General features: G+C 42.3%; 1 long non-coding RNA gene across 1 annotated transcript; it reads right to left on the bottom strand.

The window, feature by feature from the left end:
- Positions 1-12,350: 12,350 nt before the first annotated feature.
- LOC148383090 (uncharacterized) lies at positions 12,351-13,184 on the bottom strand. Its single transcript, XR_015853566.1, has 3 exons — positions 12,971-13,184; positions 12,816-12,886; positions 12,351-12,679 (listed from the first exon to the last, which is right to left on the bottom strand). It is a non-coding gene; the product is annotated as an uncharacterized LOC148383090 (long non-coding RNA).
- Positions 13,185-14,846: the final 1,662 nt, after the last annotated feature.

Genomic DNA, 14,846 nt, shown 5'->3' with positions numbered 1-14,846 from the left:
TTAAATCAATTACTGTTAGACATTATTTGTCTGATAATCTACCAAATCTTTGAATTGAAGAATTTGTGATTTAATTAATAGCTTGTTGTTATGTTAAGGGTAATCAGACTTGTATATAATTCTAATGGCCTTCTTTTGAAAACTATTCTGAATTACAACTTTGGATCTTATATTACTTTGCAACAATCTACTCCGTGACAGATTAGGCAGTATAATCACATATGTTAACTTCAGTGCCCACACTGTATTTATTTATGGTTATTTGTTAAATCAAGTACTGTTAGACATGAAATAGGAAGTGTTTAACATAAATGTTATGGCTACTCACCATTGTAGCTCGCTCCTGATCAATGATACGAGCCTCTTCTTGCAGTGGAAAACTTGCAGCCAACAAACACCGTGGAACCTAAAGGAATGAAATTAAACATTAACATTTCGCCTCGACCAATTTTCACACGTACAACGCAACGCGGCTACACTTCTGCTATTACAAACGTAAATCTCCTTAAACACAATGAGTGTTACTTACCGTGTACGCTCTAGACGGTCCAGTTGCAAGCAGAAAATAAAGATATTTCTGTTGATAATCGTCGCTGCTCAGTGGCTCACGGCCATCGCGCCAACAGATTTGAATTTTGGCGGAGGTTCGGGCAATTACGTCATATCCGCGGCATTTGACTGCGACGTAATACCCGCTTATCTGAAACGGCAGTTAAAAGTAGAGTTACATCAAGTTTTCTTGGAACCTAAACGAATGAAAGAAAACTATCATTTGGCCACAACCAACATTCACAGATACAACACAACGTGCGGGGTTGGGGTTAAAGATTGAGTGAAGGGCCCTCGTTTTAAACTACTGTTTTGAAAAGGAGTGGGAACAAGTAAGACGTATTTAATTTATTTAATGGGAAGTAGTAAGACTTATTAAATTTATTTAATCTACTTTTCTTCCCAGGCAAAATTTGATGTGCTGCAATTCCAAATTTCCAAAGTGAATGAAGGAATGAAGTCCTTTAAATTATGATTTTGTATAAATACTAGGCATTAACACAAAATCGACGGCACAAAATGGGCAGACTTTACTTGTTTGAAAAGGACTGGTTACAAGACAGACTTTTTTAATTTATTTAATGGGAAGAAGACTTATTTAGTTTAATTGATCTATTTTTGTTCCCTGCCAAAATTCGATTTGCTGCAATTCCAAATTTCCAAAGTGAATGAAGGAAAGAAGTCGTTTAAATTATGATTTTGTTTAAATACTAGGCATAGACACAAAATCTACGGCACAAAATGGGCAGACTTTACTTGTTTGAAGAGGACTGGTTACAAGACAGACTTTTCTGATTTATTTAATGGGAAGAAGACTTATTTAGTTTATTTAATCTATTTTTGTTCCCTGGCAAAATTGGATTTGCTGAAATTGTATTTTGCCAAATCTTGCCTTGAGACCTGATAGGAAGTATTAAACGCTTAGTTAAATCAATACAAGTTGGTAATAAGAGCGAGTAATGTTGGTTGAACCGATGAATGAAGGTTGAAAGCAATTTAAATTATGACTTTGTATAAATACTAGATATTAACAGAACATCTACTGCGCGAAATGGGCAGAGTTTACTTGTTTGAGAAGGAGTGGCTTATTCAAAACTAAGATTTATTTAATCTGTTTGTTCCCAGGCAAAATTGGATGTGATGCAATTCCAAATTTCACCACATGATGGTGCCCAATTTTGACTTCATAGGACATATTAAACACTTAGCTTGTTATTATGTTCAAGGTAATCAGATTTGTTTATTATTCTAATGGCCTCTTCAAAACTATTCTGGATTACTACTTTGGATCTATTCTACATTACTTGGCAACAACATACTCTGTAACAGATTAGGCAGTATAATCATATCTGTTAACTTGAGAGTGCCCACACTCAATCTACTTATCGTGATGTGTTAAATCAATTACTGTTAGACATTATTTGTCTGATAATCTACCAAATCTTTGAATTGAAGAATTTGTGATTTAATTAATAGCTTGTTGTTATGTTAAGGGTAATCAGACTTGTATATAATTCTAATGGCCTTCTTTTGAAAACTATTCTGAATTACAACTTTGGATCTTATATTACTTTGCAACAATCTACTCCGTGACAGATTAGGCAGTATAATCACATATGTTAACTTCAGTGCCCACACTGTATTTATTTATGGTTATTTGTTAAATCAAGTACTGTTAGACATGAAATAGGAAGTGTTTAACATAAATGTTATGGCTACTCACCATTGTAGCTCGCTCCTGATCAATGATACGAGCCTCTTCTTGCAGTGGAAAACTTGCAGCCAACAAACACCGTGGAACCTAAAGGAATGAAATTAAACATTAACATTTCGCCTCGACCAATTTTCACACGTACAACGCAACGCGGCTACACTTCTGCTATTACAAACGTAAATCTCCTTAAACACAATGAGTGTTACTTACCGTGTACGCTCTAGACGGTCCAGTTGCAAGCAGAAAATAAAGATATTTCTGTTGATAATCGTCGCTGCTCAGTGGCTCACGGCCATCGCGCCAACAGATTTGAATTTTGGCGGAGGTTCGGGCAATTACGTCATATCCGCGGCATTTGACTGCGACGTAATACCCGCTTATCTGAAACGGCAGTTAAAAGTAGAGTTACATCAAGTTTTCTTGGAACCTAAACGAATGAAAGAAAACTATCATTTGGCCACAACCAACATTCACAGATACAACACAACGTGCGGGGTTGGGGTTAAAGATTGAGTGAAGGGCCCTCGTTTTAAACTACTGTTTTGAAAAGGAGTGGGAACAAGTAAGACGTATTTAATTTATTTAATGGGAAGTAGTAAGACTTATTAAATTTATTTAATCTACTTTTCTTCCCAGGCAAAATTTGATGTGCTGCAATTCCAAATTTCCAAAGTGAATGAAGGAATGAAGTCCTTTAAATTATGATTTTGTATAAATACTAGGCATTAACACAAAATCGACGGCACAAAATGGGCAGACTTTACTTGTTTGAAAAGGACTGGTTACAAGACAGACTTTTTTAATTTATTTAATGGGAAGAAGACTTATTTAGTTTAATTGATCTATTTTTGTTCCCTGCCAAAATTCGATTTGCTGCAATTCCAAATTTCCAAAGTGAATGAAGGAAAGAAGTCGTTTAAATTATGATTTTGTTTAAATACTAGGCATAGACACAAAATCTACGGCACAAAATGGGCAGACTTTACTTGTTTGAAGAGGACTGGTTACAAGACAGACTTTTCTGATTTTTTTAATGGGAAGAGGACTTATTTAGTTTATTTAATCTATTTTTGTTCCCTGGCAAAATTGGATTTGCTGAAATTGTATTTTGCCAAATCTCGATTTGAGACCTGATAGGAAGTATTAAACGCTTAGTTAAATCAATACAAGTTGGTAATAAGAGCGAGTAATGTTGGTTGAACCGATGAATGAAGGTTGAAAGCAATTTAAATTATGACTTTGTATAAATACTAGATATTAACAGAACATCTACTGCGCAAAATGGGCAGAGTTTACTTGTTTGAGAAGGAGTGGCTTATTCAAAACTAAGATTTATGTAATCTGTTTGTTCCCAGGCAAAATTGGATGTGATGCAATTCCAAATTTCACCACATGATGGTGCCCAATTTTGACTTCATAGGACATATTAAACACTTAGCTTGTTATTATGTTCAAGGTAATCAGATTTGTTTATCATTCTAATGGCCTCTTCAAAACTATTCTGGATTACTACTTTGGATCTATTCTACATTACTTGGCAACAACATACTCTGTAACAGATTAGGCAGTATAATCACATATGTTAACTTGAGAGTGCCCACACTCAATCTACTTATCGTGATGTGTTAAATCAATTACTGTTAGACATTATTTGTCTGATAATCTACCAAATCTTTGAATTGAAGAATTTGTGATTTAATTAATAGCTTGTTCAGGGTAATCAGACTTGTATATAATTCTAATGGCCTTCTTTTGAAAACTATTCTGAATTACAACTTTGGATCTTATATTACTTTGCAACAATCTACTCCGTGACAGATTAGGCAGTATAATCACATATGTTAACTTCAGTGCCCACACTGTATTTATTTATGGTTATTTGTTAAATCAAGTACTGTTAGACATGAAATAGGAAGTGTTTAACATAAATGTTATGGCTACTCACCATTGTAGCTCGCTCCTGATCAATGATACGAGCCTCTTCTTGCAGTGGAAAACTTGCAGCCAACAAACACCGTGGAACCTAAAGGAATGAAATTAAACATTAACATTTCGCCTCGACCAATTTTCACACGTACAACGCAACGCGGCTACACTTCTGCTATTACAAACGTAAATCTCCTTAAACACAATGAGTGTTACTTACCGTGTACGCTCTAGACGGTCCAGTTGCAAGCAGAAAATAAAGATATTTCTGTTGATAATCGTCGCTGCTCAGTGGCTCACGGCCATCGCGCCAACAGATTTGAATTTTGGCGGAGGTTCGGGCAATTACGTCATATCCGCGGCATTTGACTGCGACGTAATACCCGCTTATCTGAAACGGCAGTTAAAAGTAGAGTTACATCAAGTTTTCTTGGAACCTAAACGAATGAAAGAAAACTATCATTTGGCCACAACCAACATTCACAGATACAACACAACGTGCGGGGTTGAGGTTAAAGATTGAGTGAAGGGCCCTCGTTTTAAACTACTGTTTTGAAAAGGAGTGGGAACAAGTAAGACGTATTTAATTTATTTAATGGGAAGTAGTAAGACTTATTAAATTTATTTAATCTACTTTTCTTCCCAGGCAAAATTTGATGTGCTGCAATTCCAAATTTCCAAAGTGAATGAAGGAATGAAGTCCTTTAAATTATGATTTTGTATAAATACTAGGCATTAACACAAAATCGACGGCACAAAATGGGCAGACTTTACTTGTTTGAAAAGGACTGGTTACAAGACAGACTTTTTTAATTTATTTAATGGGAAGAAGACTTATTTAGTTTAATTGATCTATTTTTGTTCCCTGCCAAAATTCGATTTGCTGCAATTCCAAATTTCCAAAGTGAATGAAGGAAAGAAGTCGTTTAAATTATGATTTTGTTTAAATACTAGGCATAGACACAAAATCTACGGCACAAAATGGGCAGACTTTACTTGTTTGAAGAGGACTGGTTACAAGACAGACTTTTCTGATTTATTTAATGGGAAGAGGACTTATTTAGTTTATTTAATCTATTTTTGTTCCCTGGCAAAATTGGATTTGCTGAAATTGTATTTTGCCAAATCTCGATTTGAGACCTGATAGGAAGTATTAAACGCTTAGTTAAATCAATACAAGTTGGTAATAAGAGCGAGTAATGTTGGTTGAACCGATGAATGAAGGTTGAAAGCAATTTAAATTATGACTTTGTATAAATACTAGATATTAACAGAACATCTACTGCGCAAAATGGGCAGAGTTTACTTGTTTGAGAAGGAGTGGCTTATTCAAAACTAAGATTTATGTAATCTGTTTGTTCCCAGGCAAAATTGGATGTGATGCAATTCCAAATTTCACCACATGATGGTGCCCAATTTTGACTTCATAGGACATATTAAACACTTAGCTTGTTATTATGTTCAAGGTAATCAGATTTGTTTATCATTCTAATGGCCTCTTCAAAACTATTCTGGATTACTACTTTGGATCTATTCTACATTACTTGGCAACAACATACTCTGTAACAGATTAGGCAGTATAATCACATATGTTAACTTGAGAGTGCCCACACTCAATCTACTTATCGTGATGTGTTAAATCAATTACTGTTAGACATTATTTGTCTGATAATCTACCAAATCTTTGAATTGAAGAATTTGTGATTTAATTAATAGCTTGTTCAGGGTAATCAGACTTGTATATAATTCTAATGGCCTTCTTTTGAAAACTATTCTGAATTACAACTTTGGATCTTATATTACTTTGCAACAATCTACTCCGTGACAGATTAGGCAGTATAATCACATATGTTAACTTCAGTGCCCACACTGTATTTATTTATGGTTATTTGTTAAATCAAGTACTGTTAGACATGAAATAGGAAGTGTTTAACATAAATGTTATGGCTACTCACCATTGTAGCTCGCTCCTGGTCAATGATACGAGCCTCTTCTTGCAGTGGAAAACTTGCAGCCAACAAACACCGTGGAACCTAAAGGAATGAAATTAAACATTAACATTTCGCCTCGACCAATTTTCACACGTACAACGCAACGCGGCTACACTTCTGCTATTACAAACGTAAATCTCCTTAAACACAATGAGTGTTACTTACCGTGTACGCTCTAGACGGTCCAGTTGCAAGCAGAAAATAAAGATATTTCTGTTGATAATCGTCGCTGCTCAGTGGCTCACGGCCATCGCGCCAAGAGATTTGAATTTTGGCGGAGGTTCGGGCAATTACGTCATATCCACGGCACATGACTGCGACGTAATACCCGCTTATCTGAAACGGCAGTTAAAAGTAGAGTTACATCAAGTTTTCTTGGAACCTAAACGAATGAAAGAAAACTATCATTTGGCCACAACCAACATTCACAGATACAACACAACGTGCGGGGTTGGGGTTAAAGATTGAGTGAAGGGCCCTCGTTTTAAACTACTGTTTTGAAAAGGAGTGGGAACAAGTAAGACGTATTTAATTTATTTAATGGGAAGTAGTAAGACTTATTAAATTTATTTAATCTACTTTTCTTCCCAGGCAAAATTTGATGTGCTGCAATTCCAAATTTCCAAAGTGAATGAAGGAATGAAGTCCTTTAAATTATGATTTTGTATAAATACTAGGCATTAACACAAAATCGACGGCACAAAATGGGCAGACTTTACTTGTTTGAAAAGGACTGGTTACAAGACAGACTTTTTTAATTTATTTAATGGGAAGAAGACTTATTTAGTTTAATTGATCTATTTTTGTTCCCTGCCAAAATTCGATTTGCTGCAATTCCAAATTTCCAAAGTGAATGAAGGAAAGAAGTCGTTTAAATTATGATTTTGTTTAAATACTAGGCATAGACACAAAATCTACGGCACAAAATGGGCAGACTTTACTTGTTTAAAGAGGACTGGTTACAAGACAGACTTTTCTGATTTATTTAATGGGAAGAGGACTTATTTAGTTTATTTAATCTATTTTTGTTCCCTGGCAAAATTGGATTTGCTGAAATTGTATTTTGCCAAATCTCGATTTGAGACCTGATAGGAAGTATTAAACGCTTAGTTAAATCAATACAAGTTGGTAATAAGAGCGAGTAATGTTGGTTGAACCGATGAATGAAGGTTGAAAGCAATTTAAATTATGACTTTGTATAAATACTAGATATTAACAGAACATCTACTGCGCAAAATGGGCAGAGTTTACTTGTTTGAGAAGGAGTGGCTTATTCAAAACTAAGATTTATGTAATCTGTTTGTTCCCAGGCAAAATTGGATGTGATGCAATTCCAAATTTCACCACATGATGGTGCCCAATTTTGACTTCATAGGACATATTAAACACTTAGCTTGTTATTATGTTCAAGGTAATCAGATTTGTTTATCATTCTAATGGCCTCTTCAAAACTATTCTGGATTACTACTTTGGATCTATTCTACATTACTTGGCAACAACATACTCTGTAACAGATTAGGCAGTATAATCACATATGTTAACTTGAGAGTGCCCACACTCAATCTACTTATCGTGATGTGTTAAATCAATTACTGTTAGACATTATTTGTCTGATAATCTACCAAATCTTTGAATTGAAGAATTTGTGATTTAATTAATAGCTTGTTCAGGGTAATCAGACTTGTATATAATTCTAATGGCCTTCTTTTGAAAACTATTCTGAATTACAACTTTGGATCTTATATTACTTTGCAACAATCTACTCGGTGACAGATTAGGCAGTATAATCACATATGTTAACTTCAGTGCCCACACTGTATTTATTTATGGTTATTTGTTAAATCAAGTACTGTTAGACATGAAATAGGAAGTGTTTAACATAAATGTTATGGCTACTCACCATTGTAGCTCGCTCCTGGTCAATGATATGAGCCTCTTCTTGCAGTGGAAAACTTGCAGCCAACAAACACCGTGGAACCTAAAGGAATGAAATTAAACATTAACATTTCGCCCGGACCAACATTCACACGTACAACGCAACGCGGCTACACTTCTGCTATTACAAACGTAAATCTCCTTAAACACAACGAGTGTTACTTACCGTGTACGCTCTAGGCAAAATTGGATGTGATGCAATTCCAAATCTATCTGAAACGGCAGTTAAAAGTAGAGTTACATCAAGTTTTCTTTTTTAATCAACACAATCATTTACAACCGTTGACCAGAAAGAATCGTCGAAATTCGACGTCCCCCACAAACGCCACGCTCACTCGCTTTTCAGGGCAACAAAAGTACTTCTTTTTAAAAACGATGAGTTGTACTTACCGTGTACGCTCTGGACGGTCCAGTTGCAAGCAGAAAATAAAAATATTTCTCTTGTTAGTCGTATGTTACCATCCGCTGTGTCTTTGTCAACATCGCCGCCATTTTCCTACTTCCTGCTGCGAGCCACGCCCACGGATTTAAATTTGGGCGGAAGCTCTTTCCATTGGCGTCGTTTTCGCGTATAGCAAATCCGATTGGTTGGGAAGGGGGCACGGTTATGCAGCCGAGGAGTCCTGTGATCGGTGGGATGTAAAGTAGGCGTCGACGTCACGTCCGCGTCACGTGACCACGACGTGGCAGACGTCAAATAGCAACCGCTGTTTTGTTTAGTAGACTTACAGTTGTTATGCATTGACATAATGGCGCACACACCAAATAGATTTAAATAAATTAAATAATTCTTCTGCCCACTCTCTTTTAAACAAGTTAACTCTCCCCGCGGATTTGAATTCCGGCGAAAGTTACGCCCATCGACGTCACGTATGTCACGTGACCACGACGTGGCAGATGTCATATAGCAACCGCTGTTTTGTTTAGTAGATTTACAGTTGTTATGCATTGGCATAATGGTGTGCACTCAAAATAGATTTAAATAAATTAAATATTTCTTCTGCCTACTCCCTTTTAAACAAGTTAACTCTGCCCACGTCCATTGACGTCTTGTCTGCGTCACGTGACCACGACGTAGCGACGTCATATAGTAACCGCTGTTTTGACCAGTAGACTTAGTTATTATGCGTTGACATAATGGCGCACTGGTTAGCATGGCCACCTCTTAAGCATGATGATGCGGGTTCGACGCCTGATCAATGTTAGCATGGAGTGAGCTGAAGTGCATGGCGCTGAAGATTTGAATCTTTGAAATGCGCTGAGGTCTGACATATCAGGCAGAATGGTTTGCCATCACGTTCAACAAAAAATAGAAACTTTCCCACTCTGATTAAAACGTCCTGTGTTCATCTACGTATTTTCGTTTTGCTGTGCATCTTTTCCCTGCCATTTCGAGAGCCCAATTGACACTCATAGTTTAAAGAAATGTGTTTGCCCATCCTACTTTGTGGAATTTCACCACATGCGCTTTTGACCAAAATACCAAATTGAACTCAAGTGAAGCACGCACAACCCCCCCCCCACACACACACACACACACACAAATGTTGATATGAACATAAAAGAGCCGCATGCGGTTCGGGAGTTGCGGCTTGGCCAAACCTGTACTATACAACTTTATTTGTATAAAATTTTCACAACAGCTGTCACACAAACAAAGCGGGAAAAACCGAAGACGTGCGTGTTCCGCCCACGCTGGATTTATTTGCACCTTTGAAAAGACACCGTATTGCCGCAGATGTGGCAAAGAGTACTTTTGGGCATCTGAGACGGAAGGATGTCCAAAGCATCACGTCACCTGCTCTGGTAGGCATGGTGGTGGGACGTTGAGGTCAACCGCTTTGGGGTTGGCTGACTCTTTGATCGCAGGATGCCACACACTTGAAGACAGAAGCAGAAAAGCAGAGCTAAATGCAAAATGTACTCACCGGTGACTCCAATTTTTTTCCCCCCTGAAGAAACAGCTGGACGGGTGGCCCCGGCTGGCCAGTGGGACTCTTGTTATTCTGACCCTTTTTAGTGCGCGTTTGGGGCAACAACCGTTTTTTGTGGCGCTCTCTTCTGGTTCAAAAGTGCCCTGCATGTGAATTTGCTTTTCCTGCCTTCTGATTGGATGAGCGCCGGTGTGACGCGGTGCCTCTGTCACCGTGGCGGGGGGTATACGTTGGCATCGGAGCGTCTGCCAACGTCTGAGACCGGCTGGCAGTGTATCGGAGGTGTCGAGTGCGGTGCCGCTGGAGCTCACTCACCAGCTGGTGTTAGGGCCACAGAATGAAGGCCAAGGAGAAGAATAGAAAGAGAAACAGAAACTTCTCCTCCAATTGTTTGATTTGTCTCTTCTGAGCTTCGATGAATTCTTTCAGCTCTTTGTTCCTCTAGGACGGACAAATGGAAAGTGGCATTCAAAAGCCAGTAAGCGTGCAAGTAAGTGCCGGGCTGGCTTTGGGCCCTTACCTGTTGCGCGCTGTGCAGCAGATCCATTCTCTCTTGGAGGATGCAAGCGTCGCGCTCCCTCAACTCGCACATCAGGGCTCGCTTCCATTGGTCCACGGCGCTCCTAAGCTCTTCTCTCTGATCCGCCGTCAGCACGTCATTCACGCCAGCGTGGCTGGCTTTTTCGCCATCCGTGGCGGGGCAGTCCCGCTGCGGTAGCGCCTCGTACAACATGGCCTCCAGCTCCAGGATCCTCTGGGCCGCAATCCTCGTCCATCAGTGGTCCGGCGGGAGATTTGAGGGCGGCTTACCTTATGAGCCTGGTCCATGGAACACTTCCTGAAGTCCAACTCTTCATCCAGGTAGCCCTTCTGCTTGCAGAACATATCCTAGCACAGCTCAAGGTCAGAATTGTTGGGGCACATTGCCGGAGTTCCCCTTGGCTGATGTCGCGTGTCTGTCTACCTTCTCACTTTCAATGTCCAACATCTTCTGTTGAAGTGCTGACTTGGTCACTTTGATGTATTCTAACCACTGAGGAAAGGCTGCTGTCACATAAGCAGAATGCGAGAGCGTGCGTGGACGTGCGCGTTACCTTCTCGGCTAGGGTGAGAAGGGTCCTGGCGTGAATCACGACCACCTGCTCCTCGTTGGTGAGATTCTGCAAGAGCCCAAAGGCACAGCGTCAACAAGCTTCTTTCAGCGCAAAGCCTTCCAAAAGTCACATTTGAGCCGCCGAGTCTCGTGGAGTGCGAACATAAGGAGTTCGACATACACTTACGGCGTTATAGCCCAGGATGTCCAGCTTCTTCATCAGATCACTGATGACGATGTCCGGGGGAAAGGCGCAAGGAGCAATGTAAGGTGTTCTGGGACCTCGGGTTAAGGTTAGGGTTGCGAGGGACGCCTTACGTACGCTCACGCCCTCGGCCTCGCAGTAGATCTGCAAAGGGCTGAGGCCGTCTGGGAAACGGACTTGCAGAAACTTCAAGACGGGGGAGCGCCACTCCCTCTCCTGAAAGGCAGAGGCATGCATCCGTCCGTCCGTCCGTCCGTCCGTCCGTCACATCTCTGGCCTCAACACGCTTGTGCGAGTCTTCCCACCTCCAGCTCCAGGATGCGGAACTCAAGCAGTTCGTTTTGGTCTCGGATATCCTGGATGTGCTCTTTCAGACGCGCTTCTTCCGCCTCCATCCGCCTGACCTGAAAAGACAGTCAGACCTCATCTGCGGGGCTTCCCGACAGGTGTGACGCCAAGCGACTCCGCCCAGCGCCTTTCTTTCCGTCACCTTTTCGGCCAACTGCTGATTGCTCTGACGCAGCAGCTGCTTCTCCTCCACCCACTTGACATTCTAGAAGAGACAAACGCGTGGACAGCTTTGGAATGTTGTGTCATTTTCATCCACAAATTCTTTGGTTGACTGGAAAATGACATTTGCTTTTCTCCGCATTTTCCCAGCCACGTTCGGGGGGGGGGGGGGGGGGTTGGTCCAGTAATGCCAGACGGATGAGTGACTGAAGAATGTAGCTATTTTGTCTGAGAAAAAGGTGTGCTCATTGATGAGCTTACCTGTCCTTGTTGCTTCAGCGCTGACTCCAGATCTGCTACTCTGCTTTGATAGTGACCCATTTCTACCATCAGCTTTTCTCTGGTCTGAAAGGAGGAGGAGGGAGGCTCCTCCTCCTCCTTTCAGACCAGAGAACACCCGAGGCTGGGTGAGAACGGGGAGGCTGCGACCCGGCCGGGGGTTGCGGGAAGGGGCGCCACCTTGATCTCCTTCTCGGCGTCGTAGTCCCCTTTCGCTGGTCTGGGCTAGCAGAGCGTAGGCTCGTTGCAGCGCTTGATATTCTTGCGTCAGCTGGCGGTAGCGAAGCTCCGCCTCTTCATGCACACACCAATGCAACACAGCACTAGTACCAGAATCAGTCAGACCGGCGACAACGCACCCGCGACGCAAAGACGAGTCCGATTCCAGGCTGAAGAGGAATGTTTGGTGCCAATACGCTGGCAGAAATGGCGGGCTACCTCTTCGGGTTCCGTGTCGGGGGTTCTGTCGGTGTGAAAAGACAAGGACGATCCGTCCGAGTCCACCAACACGTCTTCGTCGTAGCCGTAAAATGTTTCGATGACCTGCGGGCGCGGAAGCAAACATCTCTCTGAACAAACTGAAGCGACACCTCACGATGAATCGACGAGAGGAACGATAGCGAGAAAAAGGCCATTTCATCTTGCGCAACACCAAGCAGCCGCAAACAAACAGACTCACCTTGCAGGACCTCACGCTTTGTTCCTCCTCAGAGATTCTCGACGTCGGTATCGTAGCAGCAAATCTCTCTCCTGTCGACACAAATAATCCGCCTTTGAGATTCTTTGGATGCAAAGGGAACGAACGGCTCCGGCGCAGAAACAAACGCGACTCACAATGACATTTCTGACATGAGCTCCTGTCTCCAGAGCCTGAAAAACACGTCACCGGCGATGATTGGAGGGACGCTCGTCTTTTCCAAAAGTGACAACTACAGGGTGTGTCAGGGTTTTCCAGATTATCTTTATCGTATCATTGTGTTGCTTTGACTTTGACTGCGACCTGTAATAAATAATATTATTTATCCCTTATTTATCCCTATCGCTTATCCCTTCCTACACAAAGTCGTAAAACACCCCTTGCTATGTTTTGACTAGAGGTCAAGGGCTTCCTCTATTCAATCCACTCTTACACCCACCCTGTTTCTCTTAATTAAAATGCTCGTGCAGGAGCCGAGAGTCAGACTTCATTCGTACAACGGATGGACTCTCCACCTGCAGGTGTCCAAAAGAACTTACTTGTCTCCCGTGTGGTTCTTGCAAAATAAGTTGGAGCGAGCGCAACTCTAACAGGGTGCATTTTGCCACTAGCTGCCTACGGACAATGACGTCGCGCTCGCGGCTCATGGTTGACGGGCTGAGCAGCCGGGCAAGTCCGTCGTTTTCAGCGCACAGCGAGTGGCAAAGGCGCTGACAAAACGGGAGCTTTGAGCTGCTGAAAACGGCAAAACAAGTCTAAAGCGTGTTCAAACGCGTGCGCACAATGCTCCTGCTTGAAAGGTCGGAATTTAAGGGGCCAATTTTTTGGATGGCGGCCGCCGGCCAAGCTTTGGACGGAAAAGGTTTCCTGGCGACAGCGAGCGAGCGCGGCGCTGCCGTACGTGCACCGAGTCGCCTGCCTGAAGACCTTGGACAAGTCGTCGATGATGTGCCGCTGCTCCACAACTTGAAGGAACTCCATTTCACCGTCCTGCTGGCCGCAACCGCGGTCCAGGTCATTGAGCGAACTAGGCCTTCTCTGTGGAACACAAATGCAGTGGACTCTGTTGGCACGCCGCCGTTGTCCGCGTCGACTTACCAAGCTTGCCATCTCCTCGTTCTCCTGGGTGACAAAGCGCACTTTGTTTTCAAGGCGACACAGCACCAGCGAGAGTTCTTCATTCTTCCTGCTCAGGCGTTTGTTTTTGTACAGGAGTGGCAGAAACTGGCTTTCTGTTTCTCTCAGTCGCTTTAGCTGCAAGCATGAAGTGCGGGATGTGAAAGACGCACAACACGCGGGCCAGAACGTATCCATTCCTTTTGCATCGGTTTGAACGGAATCGTGGCTTTGGCTCCCAATAAAAGACATCTACCAGGCAACCGACTCGCCGCGCCGCTCAACTAATAAGCAAGCGCAATGGGTGCCTCGCTGGATGGCGCGCATCAAACGTAGCGCAAACCTTCAAGCGTGCCGTCAATAAATTACCAGTTCATTGCGCTCTTCAGAAAGCAGGGCGTTTCGATCCTCCAGTTTCCTGATGACTGCGCTGAGCTCAGCGATTTTCAGATGAAACCGTCGCGTGTCCCGATCCTCCTGAGACTGAAAACGCCCCGCAACACACACACACAAGCACTCGTTCAAAGTTCAAAACTGTTTTTGTGCTACCTTCCTCCAGCAACGAACTAAGTCATGCGTACTGCAAGTGTGTGATGAGGTGGCTTACGCAATGAAGAGGATTGCTAGTAGCGGCGTTGACCCCACTTCCAGGGTAGTTTAGGCCCGCCCTTTGGGAATCCCTCAGGGCAGCGATCTGCTGCTCGGCAGCCTGAGTCTGCAGCTGAAGGCGGTGGACGTGGCCGGCCCCAGGGCTTCATCCAAAACACTAACCGCTCTGTCTTTCAGCTTGATCTCATCCGTCTGGATGTACAAACGGGGAGCGCTCAGGCAGGCGGGCAAACTCATTTGCCAGAATTGTGACAAAAACAAAGAGAGCAACCGGCCAATTTTTTTCTG

The sequence above is a fragment of the Syngnathus floridae genome, chromosome 17 (assembly GCF_059516105.1).
Source record: "Syngnathus floridae isolate MCC-2025c chromosome 17, RoL_Sflo_1.0, whole genome shotgun sequence".
Taxonomy (NCBI): domain Eukaryota; kingdom Metazoa; phylum Chordata; class Actinopteri; order Syngnathiformes; family Syngnathidae; genus Syngnathus; species Syngnathus floridae.
The sequence above is the reverse complement of the archived record's forward strand: the minus strand, read 5'-3'. Positions and strand labels throughout refer to the sequence as shown.